The 12,655-nt window shown below is 54.1% G+C and overlaps 1 long non-coding RNA gene across 3 annotated transcripts; it reads left to right on the plus strand.

The window, feature by feature from the left end:
- The first annotated feature begins 223 nt into the window (after positions 1-223).
- Positions 224-2,511, plus strand: LOC121107173. Of its 3 annotated transcripts, XR_006931739.1 has the most exons (4): positions 224-523; positions 602-704; positions 841-926; positions 1,832-2,511. It is a non-coding gene; the product is annotated as an uncharacterized LOC121107173 (long non-coding RNA). The 3 variants fall into 3 exon arrangements; XR_005840832.2 differs by having other exon boundaries at positions 224-704; XR_005840831.2 differs by lacking the exon at positions 841-926.
- The last annotated feature ends 10,144 nt before the right edge of the window (positions 2,512-12,655 follow it).

Raw genomic sequence — 12,655 nt, forward strand, 5'->3', positions numbered from 1 at the left:
GTAATGAATCGCAACGTTATCCATCCCATAACCTACCCTGGCACCGAGGTTAGACACCGTAGGTCTGTAGCTACCAGGATCATCTTCTGGCCCCTTCTGAGCTTGAGACCTCATGCGGCTGTCTCTAAAGTGTCTTGCCCACCACTTCATCCTGGTTGGGTGGCCTGTAGCACACTCCCACGCTAACGTCAGTCTTACTGGCCTTTGCTTTTATTCTGACCTAGAAGCTCTCAACCCTATCATGGCCATCGTTCATTTCCAGACATTCCCATTCTTTCTTAACGTAGAGGGCTGCACCACTGCCTTTCCTGCCTTGCCTCTCTCTTTTGAAAAGTCGCTAGCCATCCATCACAGCACTCCAGCTGTGTGAGTCATTCCACCACGTTTCTGTGATTTTTCTCCTGTTTTTGGATTCCAAGAAAAGCCAGGTAGGATTATTTTTATTGTTATTCTTTTTTTAATGGCAGGCATTGTGTTCAACTTAAAAAAGGAACGCATGAAGAATAGCTTTGTTTGCATTCTGGTAAGTGCTGAGGCTTTGGCTGATGACAGCTTTCAGCTGCAGCTGAACTAGGCTGGATTTGTCTCCTGCTCTCCATAGGTGAGTGTTTCTCTTCCAGATCTTTGAATCAGCTTTCTACACGGCTTAAGTGATGGAACAGGAAAGACTCCAATATGGTAACAACGTGATTTCTAGTGTTTTGGTACGTATATTCAAGTCAGTATGGGTCCATTTCAGACAGCATCGTCTCACATCTGTTTGTTGTCTCATATCAAAGGCATTTTTACTAATTTGGCTACATACATACTCCACCCATAGTTTGCGTCTTGTCTTCTTAGGGTGAGGTTTGCCTGCTGAACAGCAAGACAAAAGAAGCTTAAATTACAGAAGCAGAGAAGCAGAGACAGTCTAGAGGCTCAATACAGTACGGATCAGTTAGAGTATTACTTTGAAGTTGTTGTGTTCTGGGTCTTAGGTGGGATGAGAGACGGGTGTGAATGTTACAGCCAAGTGTTTTTCCCTTGTTCATTGTTCACCTGCTGCCATGCAAGCCAGCTCTTCTTTTCCCTGCCTCTGCTTTTCTTGTTGCATGCATATGCATCGCAAAATCTCTGAACAGATTTCTTTTCACGTTTTAACAGTGTATAGCTAGAAGTGGGGCTTATCTCAGCCTTTTGTCTCATCATCTGATGGCGATTGGTTGTGTATGGGGGGAGTTTGCACGAATTATTAGCATCTCACCAAAAGCAAGGAACAGAAAAAGAAAGAAAAAAACACCAAACCGCCCTAAAAGCTGCATAAATGACTATAGCTGAGCCAGCAGGAAATATTACCTGCAGTTTGCAGAGTCCTCATTTTGCTCAGCACTGACTGGATGGGGTTAACAGTGACCGCTAATGAAGGAGCTCTGCTACCTGTCTGAGCAGTGCTCCAGTCTTTGTTGCTGCGTTAGGAATGCACTGCTTCTCCTGCCACATTTCTTCACGCCCTCGGTTGTTATCTGAGCAGTGTTAGCCCCCACGAGCTATGCAGTCAGTGCCTGCTTGCTCCAGGTGCTCCATAAGCACAGCAGAAGGATGCCAGGGGGCTTGCAGGCAGTGTGTGCATGCTGTTGCTCTCTCAAAGAAGCCCCTGTTTTAGCTAGCTGCAGAAGAAACCATTTTTTCCTTGGTCAGATCCTTGCAAACGCAGTGCAAGTGTACAGAACGGTACAGTGTCTAGCTGTCTTTTGGCAGTATGTGCAATGAGGTTATCTATTTTTCAGGCAGAGGAGTGCCTCCCGACAGTTGAGACTGAGCATTGTTTTCTCTCCTTCTTCATATCTTGCAGGAAAGATTGTTTCACGTGTAATGAAAAGCTAGTGTCCAGATGATCACTGCGGCCAGATGGCAATTTTGATGCCCTCGTCACTAAGACTTGTCCAAGCCCTGATGTATGTGAAGCTCATCAGGAGGGAATGCTCGCAAGAATCAGCTAACACAATAGCAGCAAGCTTTCAGTGACAGCGTTCAGGAAGGGTGACGATTCAGGCTGGGAGCAGGTATGTCATCACCTGACTTGACCACATGTAACTTGATGCTAGAAGTACACCACGTCCTCCCTCCCTGCATGGCAAGAGATTGCTCTCTTCTCCTGCAAAGGCAGCCAAAGTAACTTCTGTGTGCTGACTAGAGAGAGAAAACTTGGTGTCACTCCTCGCAAGTCCTGTGGCAGCCAGATACTGTGTTAGCCACTCACAGGTAGCATGTCTTTGGTATCAGGGTGTAAGAGAATGAACTCTGTAGGAGCGCTGCTGTCATAGGCCACCAAGGGCCCGGGATGCCTGGCTGAAATTTGATGTTGCAGATACCTTGGTGTCACTGGAATCCATGGAGTTGACACAGTCCTCTGATGGCTGGATTTCGGCTTTCTAAGGGTATTCCTTTCTGTTTCTCATCTTTTCGGGTGATATTGCTTTGCTTTCCTTGGCTTTTTAGTAATTCCTATTTTGGTTATTGTTTCTGGAATGGCTTTGCTTTGCTCCTTGGTTTTTCTTTTGTATCTTTGCCTTGCATTGCTTGTGAATTTTCATTTATTCCTTCTCTTCAGTGCAAAGCATTGGTGAGTGCTTTTCTCTTTGTACTGTGTTTGGTTTCTTTGCTTTGACACGATATACACGAGTAAAGCAAATGAATGGAATACAGTATGGTGACCTTGTTTTGTTTGCTTTGTTTTCCTTGCTTGGTTGTTTTTCCCCTATTGCTTTTCAGTAGTGCGCCTTTTGCTTTGCTTTCCATTGTCTTTGTGTCTGTTTTGTTGGCTCTTTGTCTTAGCTGTTCCTTTTCTTTGCATTAGCTTCTTCCTCCCAGAGGAGAGCATTCCTTGCCTTTTCAGAGGATGGTTCTTGGCTTTGCTTGGAGTTTCTCCCTTGCTCTTCATTCTTGGTTGCCTTACCTGGCTTTGCCTTCCTTGTCCCCTTGCCCCGGCCTTGCTCTTCCTTTGCCTTCACTCACCTGATGTGCTCTCTCCCTTGATTGTTCTGTTCTGTCTGTTCCTTTCTGGCTTCTTGAACTGCAGCCTCCTCTCTGGGCTTTCCTGCCGTGCTTGATGCATTTGCAGCTCCTTGGAGTTTCCCAGGTGGGTCCACGCCTCCTGGGCCTCCTTGCCTCTTCCCTTGTGGTGCTCTTGTGGCCTTTTCTCCAGCTGGCTGGATCCATGCGGGCCTATTGCCCCATTTTCTCGGCACTGGTGTATGTAGATTGTTCTGTGTCATCTTCCCAGGCATAGATGCTGAGTTTTTGCCTCTCCCAGACTCTGTTGTCATCTTTGCTTTTCCGTGAGAGTGTATTCTGTTCTGCTAGCGTTGGTTGCTTGTTTTTGAATTTGGTGTTTGTTGTTGTTTCATGTATTGTTATTGGCTTTCTTTGATGTGCGTGGGGTTTTTCTTTGTTCTTTTTTTCAGTTTGGTGCTCTTTTTTTTTTTTTTGCTGTTCACTTCTTTGCACTGTATTTTTTTCCCAGTAGCGCTTCTTTTCCTTTCTCTTGTACTAGAAATTGTAGCTCCTAACACTAATCCAAATGTATAAACGACAAGTCTGAACCACACAGGTGTATGGGAACTGTATAATCACAGCCTGACCCTCTGTTTGACCACCTGAGGCGAGTGCTGAGTCAGCTGCAGGGGCACAGGTGATGGCAGTTTCACCTGAGTGACCGGAAGGGGTGGACCCTGGCTGCAGCCCTGCTAGACCCCATGTAAGGGCTGACTCCCAAGGAGGAAGGCTCTCTCTCTGGAGGTCACCCTTAGTGGAGCTGTTCTGCGCGCCCAGGGTACGGGTAAGCTTTGTATTTCATTCCTCCTTTGGAAAGGCAATTCTCTCTCTGCTCCTTTACCTATTTGCCTTACAATCTGTTTGCCATACACACAGGTAATGTTTAACCCCACTAATGGGTAGCCCTTAAGCCTTTTCTGTAAATGCAACAGGGATAGGGTTAGCCCTCATCAAGTAAGGGCCACCCTCAGTCCTAAAACCAAAGGGTAGCCCTTAACCATAACCGAAGTGCGAATCCTTCGCTCTAATCCAATGTGGTAACCGTTGACCTGTCACTGAAGGGAAGCCCTTCATCCTAACCTACTATGGTAACTCTTCATCCTAAACGCTAGCCTCTAACAGTAACCTTTAAGCCAATCCCTAGGGGTTTTCCTTAAGCCTTTGCCCTGACTGAACTTGGTAGCATTTCCACGTGAAGCCTTATCTAATGCAGTAACCCGACCATCTGATGCCAAAGGGTAACGGTCCGCAGTTAGTAGTAAGACTAAATAGTAGCACTTAACCGTAATCCAGCAGGGGATGAGGCCGAGCTTGTCTTCTGCCAGGGCTGCTCTCAGCCCCAGGGCACGGCGAGCGGCTGCGGGCAGTGCATCTCCCAGCTGAGGTGCCTGTCAACATCTGCCCGCTGTCCTTGTGGAGGGCCCGTCATCGTCATGGAAACTGATTGTAACAGCGCAAAGGTTCCAGGAGCGTGGGTGATGTCAGCTGTGACATCCTCTGGGGGGCCTGGAGCCGCCCTTTTTTGGCCTTGCAGCCCATCAAGCCAAAGCCTGCTGTCCTGCACGTGGTCCCACCGGGCAGAAACTCTTGGGACGTAGGAAGGTTCAGGGGAGGGGACAGATGCCTGAGGGCATTCTTTGATTCCATCCCGAGAGTTGTCTTTGTTCTTTCCATGTCGTGTGGTTTTTCTTTGCTTTTCCTCTTGCTATTTAACATCTTTTCTTTCTTTTATGCTTCTTTCTCTGTTGCTTTGCATTGCACTGCTTTGGTTGTTTGTTGGTTTTTTTTCCCTTCCTTTCAGGCCAAGCCCCAGGGGCTGCTAGGGCAATGTCCTCACTTGGAGGGGGAGGCTGGGTTTCCCATCTGAGGGCTTCATGCACAAATAGCAAGGAAAACTCAGACACAGAGCAATGCTAAGCAAAAGCACGCCTTTTCTGAGACACTGTCTCAAGCTCCCTGAGCTCTTTTTTCCTACGAGGTAACTCCCCTGCTTTTTTCCATCTCTTATTACAACAAGAGAGATTTCCATCGCTCTTACAACAGCTCGCCAAATAATGTTCTTACCCACAGAAGCTTTCCCTTTTCCCTTTTCTCAGTGAGAGTCGCTTGAATCCCGGGCTGATTCCCTAAAACCAAGTGTAATTTTTCTCCTTCCCAGAAACCAGTCACCAACAGAAGTTGTCCTGTAGCCCACAACCACCCAAAATCCCTCAAATACACTATTCTTACAGCCAAACCAGACCATTTTCTGTTCAACTGCAGTGCACTTACGGACCCTATTTCTAGTCTTGTTCCTGCTGAGGTAGTGGTAAAGAAACCCCAGTCTGCCTGACAGCAATACATTGCTCAGAGTAAAGCTGCTGGAGCACACAAAATGCTGTCAGGCGTCCGAGCTGAGCAACAGACTTCATTCCTGAATTGCACAGCTACCAGTAGAAGTGACCTCCACGCTGTTTGGCCTGTCCAAGGAGTTCACGCAGCTCTGAGTACCCCCATTTCTACACAGAGTGGTATCCCCCGTCGGCTATCAGCTGCTACTGTAAGCCTTTCTGCTGCTTGAAGCCAGAGGGGCCAGACCCAGCTGGCCCTTAGGGACCTCCTTTGACCCAGGCCTCCGACGGAAGTGTACCACTGGTTGACCCAGAATGGCAACTGTAGACCAAGGCTATCACAGGCACAGTTTTCCCTTACCCAGGGAGCGGAAGGGACTCAGTCCAGTAAATGAAGATGGAACTGCTTACCCCTTTGTGAGGAGGAGGGCTCACACCCTACTCAACAAGAGCAGAATTTGAAGCAGTGATCCTTCCCTTGGGGCAGCCAGCCCTGAAATGAGGTGAGGGAGGGGTGGAACCAGGCTGCACCCCTTTGTCATCCAGGTGAATTGCTTCCCTCTTTTTGCTCCTGAGCAGAACAAGATTTGAGGAGGCGGAAAGCCTGTGAAGTCCAAAAAGACTGCTTTCCTACTTCCTTCCCGTTTGTGTTAGCTGGCTGTCACGGAGTGATCTAGATCAGTGTATGCCTGTGGCGGGGCAGTGGGCCTGTTTTCCTGTGTTTGGCTTCCTTGCTTTGCCATGATGCTGTCTTGAGTTCATGTGCTGGACTCTTGTATTTCGTGTCTTTGTTTTGCTTTGCTCTGTTTTCCTTGTTGTTTGCCGTTCTTTTGTCAGTCTTGCTTTATTGCTGCTCCTGTGTTGCAATACCTTGGTTTTGTTCCGATGTGGTGATTGATACTTTTCCCTTTCCCATTCTTGGAACTCTTTTCTCCCTCCTTCAGGGTGTTCCTCTTTGTTTCTCGGCTTTTCAGGTGATTTTGCTTTGCCTTCCTTGGCTTTTTGGAACTTGGGAAAAGGTACCGAGGTGCATGGATATGGAGAAGAAAAGCTCTCCTGCTGTGGCTGAGAGGTGATGCAAAGGAGGCCTCCCGAGCAAGCACCACAAAGGCAGCTTGCTTCTCCAGAGGCTGCAGCATAAGCTCGTGTTCCTTGCGGAGGACTCCGTTGTGCATCTGCAGGAGCTGCTTTGGCGTGGAGGATTTTGTGGAGTTGCTGCCAGTCGTTGCTCGGATGAAGTGAGGCTTTTGTCCTTGTATCTGTGCAGGAAAGCAGTGCGGAGGGAACGTGTGTGGTGAGATGCTGAGGAGAGATTGCCTTCCTTGCCCCAGCAGGCTGCTTGTGTCCTGGTGATGCACGGTGACGAGAAGGCTGCTGTTCTGTGAGTAAGCCTGCCACGTGGGAGTAATGGTTGTGGCCTTCTGGGCAAGTCTCTGAGGAGAGGTCTTTGGGCAGGCTGGTTGTTTTGCTGGGCAAGTGCCATTTCAGTTGTTTGTTGCCGTGCTTGGTTGGTGCTTGTTTGAGAAATAGTCGTTCTCTAGGCGAGCAGTGCTCTGGCAGCAGGGGAGTGAGAAATGTCATGTCCACCCAGTCTTCTCCACGAGCCTTACGCTGCCTTTCCCCAGTGTGTGTAAATGGCTGTAGAAATGGCAGGGGGAGAAATGGGGAAGAGGGGAGGTGCGGTTTCTGTGCATGCTGTGTCCACGGAGCAGGTGTGAGCTACTAAGAGCTGGGAGCCCTGCAGAGCGTCCTGGGTTTGTTTTGCTTCCTTGTTGGGGCTGTTGGGATGCTTTTGTGGGTGCTTTGTGCGTTTGAAGTCCCTGTGCACTCTGCTGTGACCAGTGGTGTCCTAGGGAGAGCCCCGCTGCCCCCTTTTTGTTCGGGCTGTTTTCTTCCCTCTGGAGGTTAAAAGGGCCTTCAGAAACCCATCAGTACAACTTGGTGCTGCTCCAGCCTGTCAAGTGGAGATGATGAAGTGTGACCGCCACTGGGGCAGGGAGGAGAGCAGCTAAGAAATGGTGTTGCCGTAGACTGTGTGGAGCTTGTTCTTGTGAAACGGTCCCTTGTGCTGCCAGAATCTCTCTGACTTTCAGTCATGGCCTCTTCCTCCTGGCTTTCAAGATGTTCAGAGGCATTGCTAAGAAAGAAAGAGCAGAGCTCTTCCTAGGCCATGGCAGAGTTCACCTTTCCAGGTGTATGCCAGAGCATGAAGCATGGTCAACAAGGACGGGGTAGCAGCAGCTGGAAACAGGGGAAGCTTCCACAGAGCCCCCCGCTGGAGTCCCAGGGTGATGAGCTGAAGCTGATCTTGGCAGCATGAAAGGGGGTTTTCCGGGCTGTGTGCCGTATAGGGCTCAGGGCTGTCACTGGGGTTGCTTTCACAGGACACCCCCCAGCCCAGCTCAGGACCCACGGTGAGTCTGTGGGTGACAAATGTGTCACTGAGAGACAGCATCAGGGTGGGAATGCGTGGACCACAGCGCCCAGGGCAGAGTCAAGCAATGCTGGGGGTGGGGGGGGTCAGCCCCAAGGAGAAAGTCTCCGCCACGGGAGAAATGGATTGCTTAGCTCCCCACTTAAGCTCCCATTGCCTCCCAGTATTGTCTAGAGTCTTCTTGTGCAAACTCAGTGCCCCCCAGTGCCCTGCAGTGGGCTTCCCAGTGCCTCCAGTACTGCCCAGTGCCCCCAGCTCAACACACCCACTGCTCACTGCGTGACCATCTCCTTCCCCAGGAACAGCACAAGGCAACAGAGGCGTTGACAGCAGCGATGGAGATGGAGATGTTCAGAGTGGAGGAGCTGTTGGCTCGCTGCAGCCACCCCAGCATCCCCGGAGGTGGGCACGGGGGGGGGCTTTGGTGCTGCACAAACGACTGCAGGCAGAGGTGTAGGAAAGCGAACGCCATACGTTTAATAATTTAACGTACAAAACAGCAAATAAATGATTATATTCCCAACCATTTCCCACCCTAACAATTGTTTCTGATCCCACCCCCTAAAATTCCCACCCTCTAATCAATTTCCCACCCCCCAGCTCCCACCCCGCAATCAATTGCTCACCACCCACCCTCCTCCCCGCTTCCCCCCCGCTCCCTCCCACCAATAGTTCCCTCCCTCTGCAGAAAACCTCCCAGCCCCCCAAATTCCCACCCCAACAGTTCCTTCCTCCAAATTCCAACAACTTGGGAGTGTAACGTGATCAGAGTACAATTTCTCCCCCAGAATTGCCACCCCACAGAATTCCCTCCCCCTCCCCCCATCTTCAGTGCCAGCAGTTACGGTGTCCAATAATTTTTGATGCCAACCATCTCCCACGGCAGCCATTTCTCACCCCAGCAGTTTCCAACCCCCAAATTCCCACCCCAACAATATCACAGTACAGCCATTTCATTTCTAACCTCAGAAAGATCCCAGTGCCTTAAGAATTCCAACACCAAATTCCCACCCCCCACCCCGGATTCCCACCCCAACAATATCTCAGTACAGCCATTTCCAACCTCAGGAAGATCCCAACACCCCATGAATTCCCACCCCAAGAGTTCCCACCCCAAATTCCCTCCCCCCACCCCGGATTCCCACCCCAACAATATCACAGTACAGCCATTTCATTTCCAGCCCCAAAAAGATCCCAGCACTCCAAGAATTCCCACCCCAAGTTCTCACCCAAAGAGTTCCCACCCCAAATTCCCACCCCCCACCCATTCCCCACCCCGCAACCATCCCCTCCCCACCCTCTTCCCACCCCCCAGCCTTCTTTTCCCAGCCCAAAGCTTTGACAGTCCAACCCGTTGGCGGTCCATCAGCTTCAGAGTCCCGCATTGCCCCAGCCCAAGATGCCGTTTGTGGACAGCCCAGTTTTGGAGGGGTAGGGCTGGGGCCGGTGCTGGTGCCTCCGGAACGCTGCCGCTGCTCTCTGGGCATGGTGGGGGCCAGCGAGGAGCCCAGGGCTCCAGGGAGCCGTCTTGGTCGGCTATGGCCACGTCTCCTGCTCCAGCAAGTGGGCCGGTTTCTTGGTGCGCTCCCGCTCGAGCCGCTGTTGGGCTGTGATGGGCACCCCATCAGGGCACAGTCCTCCTGCTGCCCGCCCACCGTGCTGACACAGCCAGCTTGGCCTAGCGCCGGTGTTTGTGGCCTGGGCCATCGTGGCAGCGCGGCAGCTTCCTCTTTGTGGCTGGGCCGCTGCCAGTGTGCTGCTCGTGCCCGGTGCTCTTGCTGTTAGTGGTGGTGCAGGCGGGCGCTGGGCACTTGGCTGGCTCGGTGCTGTCCTCGTGGTGCATGTCTGCCAGCCGGCAGGAGATGCATCCGGGTGGCAGTGCCAGGCGGGTGAGAACCACCCGGGGCTGCCTCCGCCGCGCCTCTTCCATCAGACGTGCAGTGTGGGGCAGCAGAGGTGCGGGGGCAGCCAGGGGGGTCGGCAGTGCCAGGCGGGTGAGAACCACCCGGGGCTGCCTCCGCTGCACCTCTTGGATCAGACGTGCAGTGCGGGGCAGCAGAGGTGCGGGGGCAGCCAGGGGGGTCGGCAGTGCCAGGCGGGTGAGAACCACCCGGGGCTGCCTCCGCCGCGCCTCTTCCATCAGATGTGCAGTGCGGGGCGACGGAGGCGCAGGGGCAGCCAGGGGCGTCGGCACGGGCAGCTCAGGGGATGCTGGCTGCCAGCAGAGCGAGTTGCTGAGGAGCCCTGATTCAGGATGTGTCTCGTTGCTCAGCTCCCTGCTGGCCCCGGAGGAGTCCGAGTGCTCTGTGCCGGAAGAAGAGGAGTCGAGGCTGCTGGAGACATCAGGGCTCAGTGGCTCCGTGGCAGTGATGCGCTGCATCAGCTCTTGCGTTTGGCAGCTGTTTGCAGTGGCTTTGGTCCCCTCTCTTGTGACACCGGGCAGGTCCTGCTTGTGCTGGGGGACCTCCAGAGCCGCTTCTGAAAAAGCAAGAACATCCCCCCGAAGGATGATGGCAGCCTTCCCACAGCCACTCGGTGCAGGCAGCCACCTCTGGGGGTCACCTCTGCGGAGCACAGTCTCACCGTCAATCCAGGTGAGCAAACGGTCCATTTCCACATCATCGTTGTCAAGTCTGTGGGTGCTGGGTGTCTCTTCTGGAAAAGGCAGAAAATGCCCAGCGGGGCAATGGCAATGCCGGCTTTCCCACGCCCACTCCGTGCAGACACCCCCCCAGCAGCTCTGCTGCCCCTCCGAGAGAGACTCACCGTTGTTGATCCACGTGAGCAGGTCATCGATGTCTGCGTCGTCGTACAGGATGCCTGTCTTGGATGTCACTTCTGGAAAAGGCAGAAAATGCCCAGTGGGGCAATGCCAGCTTTCTTTCCCACACCCAGTGTGGGTGGGTGGGTGGGTGCCAGCAACCCCCCGCCAGCTCTGCTGCCCCCAAACTCACCGTCGTTGAGCCATGCCAGGAGATGCTGGATGTCCGCCACGTCCTCCGGGATGTCTGCGCTCGCTGTGGCTGCTGGAAAAGCAAGGACATCCCCAGTGGGGCAATGCCAGCTTTCCCACAGCCACCCGGTGCGGACAGCCTGCCGCACGCCCCGCAGCCCCCAAACTCACCCCCTGAGTCCAGCGCTGCGGTGCTGCAGCCGAGCGGAGCCGTGGCGGGATGGGGGCACCCGTCGGTGGGCGCTGGGTGCCCCTGGTCCTCCGTGAGCACCACGGCGTCCTGAAAGGGCTCCATCGGCGACTCCCAGGTGGCGGGCAGGGTGCAGGGCACGGGGAGCACCTGCTCCTGCAGTGGTGGTACCTGCAAAAGAACTGGCGGGGGGCCGGGGCGGCCGGGGGCCTGCGGCAGGCAGGTGCCTGCGGGCTGCGGGGGCTCCCCGTGGAACACGGCCCCAGGCCACAGCCCCATCGGCTGCTGGGGCGGCAGCGTCCCTGCCAGCAGGGGATGTCCCCAGCAGTGAGCGGGGGCAGTGGGGGGAGCCATAGCTGGGTGCAGCCCCCCAGGTAGCAGCTGCAGCACCGGTAAGTGCAGCCCCCCAGTTGGGGGCAGGCCCCCAGGTGGCAGTGGAGCCCCAGTTGGGGGCAGCCCCCCAGGGGGGAGCCGCGCTGCCTGTCCCCAGACACCTGGTACCCCAGGCCAGACAGAGGCCTGAGGCGCCAGGTAGGTGGCAGTGGGGACAGGGAGGGCTTGGGGTGGTACCGGCATCGGTCCGCGGATGGTGGGCTGCATCCAGGCGGGGTCCGGTGGCGGCACAGTCGCTTCAGAGAAAATGGCGTCGGGCGTCAGAGGCACCGTCAGCGCTCCTCGAGGGATTCTCTCTGTGGGGAAAGGCCAAAGTAGGCTCTGGGGTGGGCTCTGGGGTGAGCTCTGGGGCGCTGGGGTGCGATCTGGGGCACAGGGCTGAGATCGGGCTTACAGGGCTGGGATCTGGGGCGCTGGAGTGAGATCTGGGACGCTGGGGTGGGATCTGGGACACTGGGGTGAGCTCTGGGTTACAGGGGTGATATCGGGGTTACAGGGGTGGGATCTGGGGCACAGGGGTGGGATCTGGAGCGCTGGGGCCAGCTGAAGCATGGGAGCAGGGGAAGCCTGCTGCCTTACCTGCCATGACAGCTGGAGAGTGGCAGTTAGGGGAGCCCCTCCCCCCAGGGGGGTTGCGTGACCGTTGGGGTCAGCCCCTTTCCCCCAGGCTTGAGATGGTTGCAGTTTTTGTCGCCACAAAGACCTTAAAGACCCTCAAGTCTAAGCACAACCTAACCATACCAGCCTAACTCTAACGAGCCCCTGCTCAATCATGTCCCCGAGCACCACCTGGTTTTCAACACATTCAGGGATGGTGACTGAACCAGCTCCCTGGGTGGAATAGGGAGCCAGCCCATCAGGTCTCCCCTCAGCCTCCTTTTCCCCACACTAAACAGCCCCAGTTCCTTCAGTCACTCCTCAGAGGGCATATTGGCCAAGGCCTTCCCCAGCCTTGTTGCCCTTCTTTCAACCTGCTTCAGCACCTCAACGGCCCTTCTGTGCTGAGGTGCCCAAAACTGAACACTGGACTCGAGGTGAGGCCTCGCCAGTGCCGAGTCCAGGGGCAGGATGACTTCCCTAGTCCTGCTCACCACACCATTCCTGAGCCAGGAATTGTGGTTATGCCATTGGCCTTCTTGGCCACCTGGGCACACTGCTGGCTCATCTTCAGCCACCTGTCCGTCAGCACACCAAGGTCCCTTTCAGGGATCAGGCAGCTTTCCAGCCACTCCTCCCCAAGGAGGACTGGGGGGACGCCTGGGCTTGTTGTGACCAAAATGCAGGACCCGACACTCGGTCCCATTGAAACTCATCCAGTTAAC

The sequence above is a fragment of the Gallus gallus genome, chromosome 18 (assembly GCF_016699485.2).
Source record: "Gallus gallus isolate bGalGal1 chromosome 18, bGalGal1.mat.broiler.GRCg7b, whole genome shotgun sequence".
Lineage (NCBI taxonomy): Eukaryota > Metazoa > Chordata > Aves > Galliformes > Phasianidae > Gallus > Gallus gallus.